Source organism: Antechinus flavipes, chromosome 2, assembly GCF_016432865.1.
Source record: "Antechinus flavipes isolate AdamAnt ecotype Samford, QLD, Australia chromosome 2, AdamAnt_v2, whole genome shotgun sequence".
In the NCBI taxonomy this organism is placed as follows: Eukaryota; Metazoa; Chordata; class Mammalia; order Dasyuromorphia; family Dasyuridae; genus Antechinus; species Antechinus flavipes.
This window is the reverse complement of record NC_067399.1, coordinates 444,314,685-444,329,962: the sequence shown is the minus strand read 5'-3', so window position 1 is coordinate 444,329,962 and position 15,278 is coordinate 444,314,685. Positions and strand designations below refer to the sequence as shown.

Below are 15,278 nucleotides of genomic sequence, written 5' to 3'. Positions count from 1 at the left end.
TCATTTATAAAATGAGAATAAGAGAACCTTTTTCACAGGACCATTTTGAGAATCAAACGGGAGAGCACAGGTAAGATGTTTTGTGAATATTAAAGAGATCTATAATGGTCTCTGGTACCTGGTATAAATGGTACCTGGATAGTGTGATCCTGACTATGTGATTCTGCTGTTGGTCCTGCCACCTGGGTGTGTGTGTGGGAGATTCCACAACCAGACAGATCTCCTGCTGGGGTAAGGTCCTGTTAAAAGATTTTTTTTTTAAATCCACAATTTTTTTTTTTTAAATTTAAAAATTAACAAAGGCCTACTTGGATTTAGGCAAAAATTCAATCACTATGGAGCTATAAAAAGATTAAAAAATAATCACTGAAAAATCACTAATTTTAATCAATCCCTGACATGGAATCATCAGTCTAACATAGGATCATAAATTTAGGTCTAAAAAAGACCCATACATCATCTCATCCAACCTTCTTATTTTACAGATGAAGAAACTGAGGTTTGAAGAAATTAAGGGACTTAAGTGATTTAATTTAATAAGTGGCAGAAATGGGATTCAAACTCAGTGTCTGATCCCAAACCAATTAAAAAAGGTTTATTGAGTACCTACTGCTTATGGAGGACATGGACTTAGAGGTTTGGATGTGCAAACACTGGGAAATTATGTAGAATGGTAGGCTTGGAGTGGAGTCAGGAGTTCAAATGTGACCTCAGAAACTTACTACTTGAGTGATTCTGTCTATCTCAGTTTCCCCCCCTGTAAAATGGGGAATAATAGCACCTAAGGTTGTTGTGAGGATCACATGAGATAGTATTTATAAAGTGCTTAGCTTAGTACCCAGCACATAGTAGATGTTTAATAAATATTTATTCCCTTCCCAACTTATCCCAACCTCTTATCTCTTAAGATTTGCATTGTGCTTTTCCTCACAACAACTCTGCAAAGCAGATAGTAGATATATTACTATATCCATATCTATCTATCTATCTATCTATCTCTATAATATATCTACCTATCTATCTATCTATATCCTATACTATACATTACAGATCAGAAACCTGAGGTCCAAAGAAGTTAAAGGATTTGCAGTTATACCTCCAAATGCTAGTCCATTTCCAAAAATTGTATCTCAGAATTCTGGTGCAAGGAGAAGAATTGGAAGAAGGGGGAGAAAAATGTCCAAAGATGACCTTCCTGGGCCTCCGAAGATACAGGAAAGAAGGAAAGGTGAAGGTGCAGAAGGGAAGATCCCCATGTCTCACCAGGCAATCCCCATGAAGCAGGGTTGGGAAAGGAGATAGTTTGTGCTGTTAAATAAAGTCTTGCTGGTTAACCCTCTAGAGGAGTTGGAAAGTACAGTGATTGGACAAGAGGAGAGCAAACCCTCACTGAAGATATAAATGAGGAAACTGAAACTCAGGAAGATTAGTTGACTCAAAGCTCCTGAAGGAACTTAGGCCATCTTGTCCAGCTTCTTCATTTCACAGATAAGGAAACTGAGGCCCGGGGAAGTTAAATGACTTGTCCATAATCACAGCTGATAAATGTCAGAGGCAGACTTTATAACCAGCTCTTTCCTTTCTGGCTCCAAGTTCAGAGCCCTTTCCACTGTGTAATGTTACAGAAATATTTCAAAGCCTCAAATCTGGACAGATTTCCAGATGTCCAGGAAAAGGACAGAAGTCCCGTGGCAGAATTATATCTGGTAACCTCACAGAGAAGGTAAAGGGTGGGGGGGCAAGGAGCAGAATTTAGCTCATCTTGTAGGGGTCCAGTCCTATTGGACAACCCTTTTGGAAGAAGGGAGAGATTGGAGGGGTAGCAGATATGGGCTGGGGAGAGGAACACTCATGATAGAAAGTTGGTTCCAGGAGAGGAGCAAGATCCTCATGGAGCAGGTACATGCTGCTCTAGGATATAGTTATTGGATGAGGATGGGCTTGGTGAGGGAGTGCGATTTGGGCCTGACTCTTATGGTACCACACAGTTCTGGGTCCAAACAGAAGTAGCTAGGGGAATTTAAGGAGGTAGAGGAAGCACTCTTCCCTCACATTGGTAATTAGAGGAAGAGCTCTGATCTTCTCACCCTGGGTATAGCTTCATCTTTCACAATATGGATATTCTATATAGGAAAAATATGCCATAATACATGCCAAATTAAATAACTATTAGGGGGAAGTAAATATTTTTAGTGTCAAGTCAATGATCGACACAATATGTTGGAAGAATTTCTCCAACAATCAGAATAGTCACAAAATATTATTTTTATTCAGGTAGTGAGCTGCCCATCACTGCAGGTCTTTAAGCAGAAGCTTCATGACCATTTGTTGGGAATATAGTAGAAGAAATTCTTCTTCAGATTCACTTTGAACTAGATGGCTTCTGACCCACTTTTAACTCTAATATATTATCCTGACATGGAAGGTTATCCATAAACTAGCCTGATTCGGTCTACTGGATATCTTTAAGCAGAAAACTGGAAATTTGCAGAGAGAGATTTCCAGAGGGAATTCAGAGTTTAGAACTTAGTGCTATTTCTTTCCAAAGGGTATATGGGAATTTATGTCATGGGAGTTCAGAGGAGGGGAGGAGGAAGGGGTTTCCGGAGGCATGGTCAGGAAGCTTTCACAAAGGAGAGACTTTTTAAAAGGAGGTGACAGTCACAGGTTCCAGAGCAGAACAACAGGAATGAGGACTGAGAAAAAGACATGGGACTTGGAAATGAGGAGGTCTGGTGGATCCCATGAGTGTCGTTTCAGAAGGGTGAGATCAGATTGTCAGATTGTGGAAAGAGGGCAATGGAAGGTAACGAACAGCATAGAAATGGAGCCAGGACTGTTCTTGTGTGAGAAGTCCGAGTGCAAGAAAAGTGAGACATAAAGGGAGGTTCTTTTCAAAAATTAGGAGCATTGAGTGTTTTAGTAGGCAATGGGAAAGGGGCTACTAAAGAGAGAGAGAGTGAAGATGCTAGACACTGGGGATAATGGGAAGGAGTGGGGCGGGGGTGTCCTAGGGCAGACAGGAAAGGCTTCAGTCCCTGAACAAATATTTATTGAATGGTTACTATGTGCAAAGACTGTGGGGGTGTGGGCTGCTGGTTTCAGGCGCCCGTCCATTGGTCCCCAGGAGGGTTTCAGTTTTCTTTCCTGGGAATTGACCTTCATGGCACACAATGCTTCCTTTCAAGGCTCACATGGGCTTTGCTGAATCCTTTCAGGGGCTCATTGTACCTGAGCTGAGCTGTACCACCTCTGGAGCCAGGGGGAAAGTGAGGACATGCCCTCTTCTTTTGGTTCTTTACATTCTCTCCCCAATAACCTCATCCACTCCCTTGGTTTCCCTTGTCACCTTCACACCAAGACCTCCCAAATCTGGAGGCAGATAATGGGGCTTAGGTCCCTTTAAGTCAATGATCCCAACAGTTTTGCCTGGCTTCAAACTCAATATACCTAAAACCAATTTCATTGCATCTTTACTCCAAACCTCCTCCTCCTAATTCCTCATTCTTCTCAATGGTATCATTTTTTCCCCTTACGCACCCAGATTTACCATTTGGTTTTAAATATCCAATCAACTACCATTTCCTCTGGCTTTTTTCTTTTTCAGTAATTTTTTTGTATCCATCTCTTCTATTTTGTTCCCTCATCACCACTCCAGTTCAAAGTTCTTACCTCCAGATCACTGGATCCTACCGGTTCTCTCTTGTAACAATATCTCCCTTCCTTTCTGCATGCACATACCAGATTCATCTTTGTAAACAAGTCTTTTCTTATGTCATTTCTCTATCAAAAACCTTCAAAAGACCCCTGATGCTTATAGAACAAAATCCAAATCACTTAATCTTAGCCTTAGAAGGCTATCTATAAATTAGCCTGGAAACAATTGATCTACTTCATGAGGTAGTGAATTCCCTATCACAGGATAATAGTTTTAAGCAAAGGTTGGATAACCTCTGTTTAGGAAAATTGAGGAGAGAATTTAAGATTTAGAACCTAGCACTATTTCTTTCTGGATGGTATTTAGGATCATAAATTCGCCAAAAGTTACCTTAGAAGTCAGGTCATCCAACCCTCTCATTTTTACAAATGTAGAAACTGAGGTCCAGAGATGTTCAATTATTTGTTCATGGTGGTAAGAAACAGACAAGAATTGAAGTTAGGTACTCTCATCTAATAAAATTTTTTCTGACCAGATTTCCCAACCAATTTATTATTTTGCCTAATTCTGCCTAGAATACGCATTCACTCAGTTATTTCTACAACCATAGATTTGGGGCTAAAAGAGGTGATTAAGTTAAAATCCCTCCTTTTATATGTAAGATGCTCATGTATTCACATAAATTATATATGTTCACATGAGTTGTAAAAATTTTTCATGTGAGTCTCTTAGGAGGCATGAAAATCTGTGATTGGAAACCTGGACTCTTTCTGAGAAAGGGAGGAGAGCCTTGGATGGCACTTGTATGGTCATCAGCATATTAGTAGAGATAGGGAGAGAAGCAGAGGGGCACTTGGAACAACACAAGGTTGAGTGGTTTTCGCTCTACTTGCTGGGGGAGCATAATGGACTAGAATTAGAAGTTCTGCTTCTCCAAATATTATTGATCTTGAAATATGATTCCAAGATCTTAAGGAGAGGGGATTGCCCCCGGTTTACAACCATCTTCTTGGTCTCTTCCTATCAAGTGCTGCTTACGTAAAAGAGCACCAGAAACAGGGAACAGCAAGTAAACCCATTTATTCCAGCAAATAGTAAATGGAAGTCAGAATTCTGCAGTCAGAAAATACCCAAGAGTCAATATTCTCTTTGCTAGGAGTAAGAAGAGATTACGTCTCAAACCAAGAGAGAGCTCCGGTCTCACCCAAGGAGAAAGTCTCTGAAGTCCCTAGGGAAGCAAGCTGGAAATTAAGGACAAGTGAAGGACATAAGCAGCTTGCAAAGTCTTTCTCTGTCTCCTCCATCTCCAGTCGTCCGGAACTGCCTCTGGCCACTGACCCAGACGGCTCTGGAGGGGAAAGTGAGGCAGGGGATCTGGCGCAGCCCTCCTTCCCTTAAGTCCACTTCACTTGCACGTCATGTCCCTCCCTGATGTCATGGTCTTCTTTGAGAACGAAGGACAAAGACAACTCTCTCCTCTCTGAGCTCCTGTGATCCATTACCTTCAGTCTCCTTAGGATCAAAGTTATGGGAGTCTGCCACCGTGCCCAGGCAAAATAATCCTTCTGGAGGCACAGGTCTGACCCTGTCATCCCTTTGCTCAGAACATTCATTGGCTCCCTATTACTTCTAAGATAAAGTATAAACATCTGACGTGTGACTTTAATATCTCTGGGTCTCAATGTTCTCCTCTAAAATGAGGGGATTAGACTAGATGACCACCAAGGCAAGGCCTCTTCTGGCTCAAAATTGATAATGCTATTTTCACTTTTGGAGGTATTTTGTGATTTTTCTCTTTTGTTCTATTTCTTCTTTCACAACATGTCTAATGTGGAAGTAGGTTTACATGATTACACAAATATATCTGCATGCACATGTAGATTATACATCTACATGTATAATCTACATCAGATTGCTTGCTGTTTTAGGTGGAGGGGAATAGGAAGAAAGAGAAAAAAATTGGACTCAAAATCTTATAAAAAATGAATGTTGAAAACTATCTTCACATGGGATTGGAAAAATAAAATATTAAAAAAAAACTATGATGTTTAGCTTGGCATTTCAAGCCCTTCACAATCTGCTTCCAACATACTCTTTTGGCTCTAAATTGATGATCTCATAAGCCTACCTTTCCAGCCTTTTCTCATATTACTCTATGTTCCTATTAAACTGGACAATAGCCTGCTGTTTAAATGTTCCATCTCCCATCTCCCTGGATTCCTCTCTGTCCCAGGATGCTCTTTCTCTAGATCTACCGCTCAGAATCTTTATCTTCACTTAAAGGCTAAAGGTAATATGCCATCTCCTCCAGGGAGTCTTCTCTGATCCATTTGGTTGTTCAGGTTCTTTCTCCCTCAGGTTCATGTTGTATACTTCCAGGACAGCATAAGCTTATTGAGGACAGGGACTATTTCATCTTTGTCTTTGTATTTCCAAGGCCTAGCACTGTGCCCGCCACCTTAGGCCCTTTCTATATGTCTGCTTTTGCTCCTAGACCCTTTTCTCACTTAACCTTCCAGTGTCATTTTGCTTGAGACCAGTGAGATCTAGCTACATTGAATGGATCAGCTAAAATCAGAAGGTCGGTTTCTGAATTACCTGAATACACAGAATAAAAATTTATTCCTTTGACAGTCTTAATATGGCATCCTATATTATATATATAATATATATTTTATATTGATAATTATATATAATATATATAGTATATCAAGACTGGCCTAGTAAGCCTTAATGTGTGTATATATGTATATATATGTATATACACATATATGTATGGGAATGGATTCAGAAAGTACTTATACAAATTAATGAATGCCAGTCACAAAAGACTTTTTTCTTTCTTTTAAAAAATATTATTTTAATATTAAAATTTTTGAATTCCAAATTCTTTTCCTCCAGTCCTTCACACATCTAAGAAATATGATATCAGTTATACATGTGAAATCATGAAAGACATACATAAGCGACTTCTATGAGACACTGGATGCCTTACCTTTAAGATGGATCTCAGAGATGGCACATCCCTCGGGATCACCAATGGCAACCAGAACACGGGGCCGGACAGTGCAAAGGTCCTGAGCCAGCCTGGAAGCGCCTCTGCTCTTCAAGTGTCTCTGTTTCACAGGGGAGGAAGCCAAGGCTCAGAGCTGGGGCAGGACATGGTTAAATTAGTCAGTGGGGGAGGCAGGAATTGAAGCCACATGCCCTGGCTCACTGTAAGGGCCCACTAGGCCACACCCTCCTTCTGGCCTGTACCCTTCCAGGGTGGAATTTCCTGGTTCATGTCCCAAATGTGGGACAGAGAAATGCAGGGAGGGCACATGTGGACCCGACCCCAACCCCCTCCCTCATTTCTGGGACCCACCCCACCCAAACTGGACTTCCAGCTTCTTCCTCGTTTGAAGTGAAAATGATTTTGGAAGGAAAAGCAGCGAGGAAACCTTAGCCAGCAGGCAATGTCCATGCTCTCTCGGAGGGAGAGGAGCCCAGAGAGGGCCGGGCTGGCAGGGCTGCGGGGGCAGCTGGGGACAAGCTGCAATTGGCAGGATTCCATCCCTCTCCTCTCGGCCCTGCTGGGCCGTGCAGTGTGGGAAGCAGGCCCTGGGCTGGTTGGCCTGGAAGCTGGCTCCTGCCCCTCTTATCAGTCTCTTACTTTCTGCCACTGCCCGTATTTACACAAAGGCTGGCACCAGGAGGGGGTTCCAAAAGGCTCCCTGGGGGGAAGATGAGGCTGGGGGAGGAGACAGCCCGGGCATGGAGACCAAGGGTTGAGTCTGAAAACAAGGAGGGAATGAATATCGCAGAATTAAGGCCTGGGGGACTGGGGCTGAGGGGTGGAGGCAAAGGGAAGAATACAAAAGGTACAGTTCCAGCTGGCTTCTCTTGTGGGGCAGACACAAGATTTGATGCACTGGTTTCTTGCCTCTCCTTTCTGGAAGAGAGTATGAGACTTAGAGCTGAAAAACTGAGTAAAACTAAAAACCTTGATTCCTGGAGCAAATTCAGTTCTGGGAGGCAGGATGTGGGAGAGTAAAGCTGCATGTGGACATGGGGTGGAACATAATTCATCAGGGTTTTCTGGGCAGGTAAAGTTCCTCTGGGAGAGGGACCAGCCATCTCTAAGACGGCCTGATTCACTGCTTTGGGGACTGGAAGATAGCGCCTGAAAGGTGGACACACGGGATCCTGTGGGCGATGGCCTAGGACAAATGGAAAAGGTGGTCTTTTAGGAGAAGCAGTTCACCCTCCGCACTGGACACTGGTACTTTGGTAGATAGTCCTTATTACCATTCTGTAGTTATGACTTAAAAGGACCTTAGAGGTAGTCTAGTCCCAGGATCCTTAAACATTTTTCCACTTGCAAACTCTTTCTATCCAAAAAATTTTTATGGAATCCCAGGTATATAGATATGTAAAATAGGTAAACAAATCAAACTTTTACTGATAATAAATCATAATTTCACAACCTCTACATTCAGTTAGGTGACCCACAATTTAAGAAGCTTTGACTAATCCAAAATTCTCATGTAATAGATGGAGAAACAGCTGTTTCATATAGAGTAGTAAACAGTCAGTGGTTAAGAGTCAGGGAAAACGACAATGCCTTGCATGGCCTACCCCATGAAATTGGAGGCCTTGCTCCATAATTGTTTGTTAAATAAATGATTGATCAAAATATAGCGATGCCCTAGTTATTGTTAGTATCTCCAAAAGTGTCTTTAAAATTCAAAAGAAAGAACTTAAAAGAAAACATATTGAATCCATTTTACTAAAATGAGAGGAAATTGCCCTAGCGGGCCTGAGTCTACTGCGGGTTTGAATATGAGCACATGAGCTGAGGAGCGGAGGCATTCCAAAGCCTGGGAACAGCGGGTGGGAAGACTGGGAGACAGGGGAGATGGCATGCCAAGTTTGGAGAACAAACAGTCCCCGGGTTGGCTAGAACAGAGCATATGAAGCAGAGTAATACAAAATAAATCTGGAAAGATAGGTGGCATCTAAACTGGGAGGCTGAAGAGCTTGTATTTTATCCCAGAAGTGACAGGAAGCCAATCAATGTTTGCTTCTGAATAGGGGAATGAAGGACCTGGGCTATAAGGCCGTGGCTTTAGCAATTATATGAAGAATTGGAGAGGTGAAGATGGGAACAGAAGGCACACGATAGGGACTCAATCCAAGTGGATTCAAATCCTACTTTTGCTTCCTTGAGCTCGAGAGGATTTGAGTCACATCCCCCCTCTGTAAAACGGTGTGTGAGGAGGAGATGGTTGTGATGGTGGTGGGGGGCTGTATTAGGTGGTCTCTGAGGGTCCTTTTCAGACCATAATTCTAGGATTCTAACTTCTATATGGATGGAAGTGATTTTGCCGGTAAAAATACAAAGTGAAGCAAAGCAAATAAAACCCAAAACTAAACGGGAAGCACTGCCCTCTGGTGTCCAGAAGCGGCAGCTATCTTTCCAGAAAGATAATTTAGAACACACATTCCATCCCTTTGCCCAAGAAGGGGAGGATGTGGTCTTGTTTCCTAGCTGGGTCACTGGGTAATGGACTTAACAATTGTCACTGAGGAAGTGGGATTTCCTCATTGTTGGAGCCTAGTCATAAATGACAGCTTGACAAAATCAAGATCTAGGGATGGATTTCTCACTCCTTCCATCACCACGCAGTTTTGGTTATTTTGATTTAATTAAAAAAAATAAATTCAAAGCATTTTCTTTAAGGATATTGTCTTGTTTTTACATTTAGGATTTAAGGTGCCTCTTGAGAGGATCAGGAGTGCCTTGAATATCACTGTCCTTCCTCAATAGTTAATTTAAGAATTAATATCCATAGAGCGTGGCCCTGGGCTAGGTCATGGAAAATATAAGAAAAAGTTCCTACCTCACAGCAGCTCATAGTCTCCTTGAAAGAATGCTAAGTTCCCCTTCTCCTTTCTAAGCTAATTCCACTGTGCTCCCCTTTACAAACTACAATCTGGCAAAACTGTCCCAGTCTTTTTCGCAACTCAGCATTTTCTCTCCCATATCCTTCTAGTTGATTTCCTTATCTTAAGTTTCTACCTACTCCACTAAATCCTCCACTCAGCTAGGAAAGTCATCTTCCTAAATCACAGATCTGACCAGGTATTCCTCTATTCAATCAACTTCAATAGCTCCCTATTGCTCTAGAATCAAATATAAAATTCTGTTTGGCTTTTAAAGCCCATCATAACCTGGCCCCTTTCTATTTTCCCTGTCTTCTTATATCTTACTCTTTTTAACATACTCTTCTACCTAATAACACCGGCTTCTTTATTGTTCTTAACAGTTCCTCTTTACTCCATCTCCCTGTTGCCATTGTTCAATTATGTCCTGTTTTTAATGATCCTGTTTGGGATTTTTTGGCAAAGATACTGAAGTGGTTTCTTTTTTCAGCTCATTTTACAGATGAGGAAACTGAGGAAAACAGAGCTGGGTGACTTGCTCAAGATCACACAGGTGGTGTCTAAGGCCAGGTTTGAACTCATGAGGAAATATCTGATTCCAAGCCTAGTGCTTTATCTGCTGCTACTCCATCTTTTATCCCAGTGCATTTTCACCGGCTGTCTCCCTCACTTGTAACTTTCTCCTTCCTGGCTGCCCGTAAGTCTTAGTTTAAACCCACTTTCTGTAAGAGGCCCTTCCTAGTCTTCCCTAATATTTGTGTCTTCCCTTAGGTCCAACTATGACTGCACAGCTCTGCCTCACATAAATCCAACTCAAGATCAATAATCATCACGCTCATGATGTCAATGATTTGAGGAGGAAGGATCAACAGCAATAATGACAGCAAGCAGCAACTTTCAACAGAACTATTTGCATTTTGCCTTCCCCGGTAATTTGTGATCTCCTTGAGAAAAGGAGCCTTTCTTTGTATCCCTACTATTTAGCATGATGTCAGGCACATAGTGCTTAATAAATAGATGTTGCTTTGAATTGACCTCCATTTCAGCTTCCGTTGTGGAAACTCCCTCCATCACACACGCAGAGAAAGACTTGTGTTCTTTCCCTTTTCCCACCTACTTCTTCTTTCACCATGGAACTCAGGGCACTCTCTTCTGAGAGTAGCAAATTAAGACTAAAAGAAGCTTTGACTTTGTTGGTGTCTTTCTTGTAAGCATCTCAGAAAATACTAACTCAGTCCTTGTGAAATAAGAAAAAGTAATCACTCGTTTACCCATGAGATGAATAGGGAAACTGAGGCGCACACACAATGGGAGTGCTAAAAGTGAGCCTACAGATCATTTAATCCACTTCCTTAATTTTATAAAGAGGAAAATGGAGGCCCAGAAAGTGGAAGAGATTGATCAAAAATCAGAGACTCAAACTTAGGCCCAAGGAGCCTTTGGAATTCAATCATGCACTCTTCCGTCCCATCTACTCCTACCCTCTCCCTATTCTTCCTACCTCATCCATCATATGTTACACTGTAAGTCAAGAGAGACACTTTAGTCCCTTGGAGACCTTTCTCTACCAGGTTAGACTGCCTTAAAAAATGTCAGATTTTCCACATAAGCCCTAAGCGACTAGGAGTCTAGCCAGTAGAGAATTTCTTGAGAATCACATAAGAATCCTTCCTCTCTGAGATCTGCTTCTTTAGGAGTGCTAGAGAAGTCCAGGACACCATGGCATAGAACAAATGGATTTGAGTTCAGATGACTTGGGCTGGAATCCCAGCTCAGTCCTTAGTTGGGTGTCCTTGAGCAATTAACTTCTTCATGGTGGGGCTCAGTCAATTTAATCAGTAAATGCTATAAGATTCCTTCAAGTTCAAACACCTGTGAGCCTAGAATTTGAAAGGGCAAACCTTGTTAGTCTGAGGCACTTTTAACCTTCACTAAGGAAAAGGTCTATGTGATTTAATCAACATTACAAAATCATACCCTTTGATCCAATAATTCCATTGTTGGGAATGTTTTCTGAGAGCTACTTATTCAAAGGCTTTTTATTACAGAATTACATGCAATTTTTAAAAAATGAAAACAACCTAAATGCCCATCAATGAGGGTTGAATAAATTGTGGCACAATAATATAACAGGCTATTTTAATGCAATTAAGACTGCCAAGTGAGAAATACACAAAGAAATCTGGATAGATATTTGTGAAATAATGCAAAGTGGAAAAAAAGCCAAAGAAGGAAAATTAATTTTATTTGGCTGTATTAATGTTCAACATATAAGCTTTTAAGAATGCATTTAATCTCAAACAAAACCAAAACTGAGAAAGTGATTCTCTTTGGCCTTATCCAGTGAGGGGGTATGAATGACAAATGGGAGTAGAGGAGGCTGGTTCTGACCTGTTCTCTGGTGGCCAGCTATGGAAATGTAATCTCAAAGTGGTTTTAACCACCTTGCTGAGATGCAGTAGACTGCCATAACTTCTGGCTCTCTGCCCAATGCCCCACTTCTGCAGGAGGAGTTAGGGATACAAGATAGGAATGGAGTAAATGGTTCCTCAAAGTCACTTTGGACTAAGGAAAATACGAAGAAAGCTCGGGGCCTTTTGAGACAAAGGAGGCAAGTAGGTCATCAGAGGCCAGGTAGGGGCACTGATCAGCAAAATCCCTTACTTAGGTTTAGAAGCTAAAAGATGAGGGGCACATTCTCTCCACATTCTTGCCAGGAATGGAATTGGGAAATGTCCAGCTTACTGTCTGCTCAGGCCCTAAAGCCCATCCTCAGTGGGAGTTCAGCCTGTGATAAGGGCAGACTTTAAAGCAATACCTAATGATTCCTATGGTCAGAAAAGTCTTTTTGTGATTATTTTAGCCATGTCTGTGATTCAGTGGAATTGGATTCAGAGACCTGGGTTCAAATTTCTCTCTAATCCTAATTATCTGAATCACTTAATTTCTTTAGGTATCAGTTTCATCTGTACAAGGAAGACAGTAGAAGAGAGAACCCCCAATTCACTTTCACTTCTAGACCCTTCAGGGGGCTATGATTTATTGGCCATTTTTCCTTAACTCCCTCAGATCTCAACATAGAAGAGGATTTGCCAGAATATTTGGTGTCTGACTTGTCACCTCCAAGTCTTGGCTCCGTTTCATTTTAGATGAAAAATTGTTTGATCACTAGCTGGAGCTGCAGGGAAGTCTTGGTTCCTTTTGGTTTCTTGGAGCTGGGGTTCTGGCCACCAGGGGGGATCTGTATCTTTTGAAGTGGCCAGCTGTTAAAGGAATAGCTCCAGTCTACTCTATGGACGCTGCATTCAAGGATCCTCCTGGTCCCTGTAGTTAGTTAATAAATGGTTCTGGGAGGCCCCACCCATGACCTCAATACCAATAGCAGGGAAACTCTTTGAAAACAGTGACTGATTAATTTGTAATTAATGTAGCCCCAGCCCCTAGCACAGCCTTGCAGACCTTTCAATGTGTCAAAGACTTGTGATTCTATGATTTCAAATGATTCTGTGATTTCATAGCTGTGGAAACTCCTTCCACCAATAAATTATAGACTTAGAAATTCTGAAATTCTAACTCTAAAATTCTGCAATTCTGTGACTCTCCAAATGGAATCTCCAGGCACCCGGAACCAGGCTTCCCCCTCCCCTGAGAATGGACTAAGAGTGAGAGGATGGCTCTGGGCCTAAGACCGGGGGCGGTGGTGGGCAGAGGGATGAGTCTCCGGGCCTGGAGTAACAGCCCAGGCAGGCAGGCTGGCTGGCAGCTTTGCCCCTGACGCAGGAGATGTACCCATCACCCGCCGTCTCCTCGGGGCCCTTAGACAGAACAGAAGGAGCGAGAGCAGCTGCCCTGAGAGGGGGTACAGATTGAGGATCGGAGCCAGAGGTGGAGGCAGCTGGGAAAGGCTGGGCCCAAGGCCCCTCCCTCCTTCCTTTCCTCTGCCAGGCTCAGGTGGGAGGGACTCGGGAAGTGGCAGGTGAGAGGAGAAGAGCGGGGTGGGGCGGGGCAGGCAAATCCAAAATGTCTAGTCTGGCCCCCCGCCTGCCCGGCTCCCGAGGTCGATGGTAACCTGAGCCAGGCCGGCTCAGGGAGGTGGAAGGTGAGGTGGGAGGTGTAGCGCGAGTCAAGCCCAGCCCCCAGGTAAGGCTCCGTGAATGGCTGGCAGGCCACTGAAGAAAGCCTATGGGGTAGAGCAGGAGTCGGGACGGAGAAAGGGAGTAGGGAAGCTTTTCCCAGGTCTGACTTCCCTTGACAAGTTAAGGTTTGGACTCCAGGCCTCCAAACTGTGCCATCCTTCTCCCTGGCTGGACAGCCAGAGTTCCCGGGCCCTGTTCCAGAGGCTTCTCCAACTGGTTTGGTTCCCTAGTGTGATAGTCTTTCTTGATTCCTGGAAGGATCATGCGTTGGGTATCCCTTCTTTGGTTCTTCCTTTAATTCCATGCTGCTGAACCCCAGTTATGTGGTGGGGGTCTCAGGGGTCCCACTCTCCCCCCCAGGCTGGGAAGCCCAAGGTTGATAGTTTCCTCTTCATGAGCACAGGGCTCAGGGTAAGAACTGATCAGGATTACTCGCTTTGTCTGCTAAAAACAAAATGTGTGTGTATGTATGTATAAACATGCACACACTTTTTAATATTTTACTTATATATATATATATTTTATATTTATGTACATATAAATACATAAAAAGAGAGGAATTTATGTAGCCTCTAATTTTGCCTCTCCCTCTTATTGTATGAAAGAACTTGGGCAAGTCAGTCAATAAGCATTTATTAAGCATCCATCATGTGCCAGGCTCTGTGCTAAGCACTAGGGATACAAAAAGAAAAGGACTATCTTTTCTCAAAGAGCTTACAGTCTAATGGGAGAGACACTATATAAACAACTATGTACAAACAAGATATATGCAAGATAAAGTGGAGATAGTCAAGTAGGGAAAAGGAACCAGTATTAAGGGGGAATGGGGAAAGGCTGCTTGTAAAAGGTAAGAGTTTTAGAGAAAACTTGAAGGAAACCTGAGGAAGGAGAGAGCTCCAGACTGGGAATTGAATATGGAATATCTAGTGCCAAGAATTGTGAGGAAGCCAGTATTATTGGATAAAAGAATATTGGGGTCCACTGGAAGGGTAGGGAAGGGCTGGTGTGGAGGGCTTTAGAAGCCAAAGAGAGGATTTTATTTTTGAATCTGGAAGTGATAGGGAGCTCCTATTGTTGATTTAATTGGGAAGCAATAGGGTAAAACTCATGTTTCAAGATCTATTTGTTAGCTGCATGGGGAGGGATACAAGACGAGGAGATTAATCAGTAAATTATTGCAGTAGAATAAATATGAAGTGATGAGTGCTTAGACTAGAGTGGTGGCAAGCTCAGAGGAGAGAATGGGAATACAAGAGCTATTGTGAAGCTAGAAACAATAGAACTTTACAACTGATTGGCTATGAGGAGTGAGAGAGTAAAAAGGTCAAGGATGATACTTAGGTTGCCAGCTTGGGTGACTTGGAGAATGATGGTGCCCTAGAGCTCAGCTTCTTAAACTGTGGTTTGGGATACAATATGGAGTTTCTTGACTGAATATGGGGAATCATGAAATTATGATTTATGATGAGCAAATATTGCATATACCTATGTACCTGGGGCCATGTAAAATTTTCTCAGGCAAAAAGGGGTTGTGAGTAAAAAAAAAATTAAGAAGC

General features: G+C 42.5%; 1 protein-coding gene across 4 annotated transcripts in view; it reads left to right on the top strand.

Annotated features, from left to right (window-relative positions):
* Positions 1 to 13,210: 13,210 nt before the first annotated feature.
* The window catches only part of LPIN3 (lipin 3), a 41,170-nt gene continuing 39,102 nt past the window's right edge, over positions 13,211 to 15,278 (top strand). For 3 of the 4 annotated variants that reach the window (XM_051979293.1, XM_051979294.1, XM_051979291.1), the window contains exon 1: positions 13,260 to 13,726. The gene's annotated coding sequence lies outside the window, so the exon portion shown is untranslated. The other variant, XM_051979292.1, reaches the window with a different exon arrangement.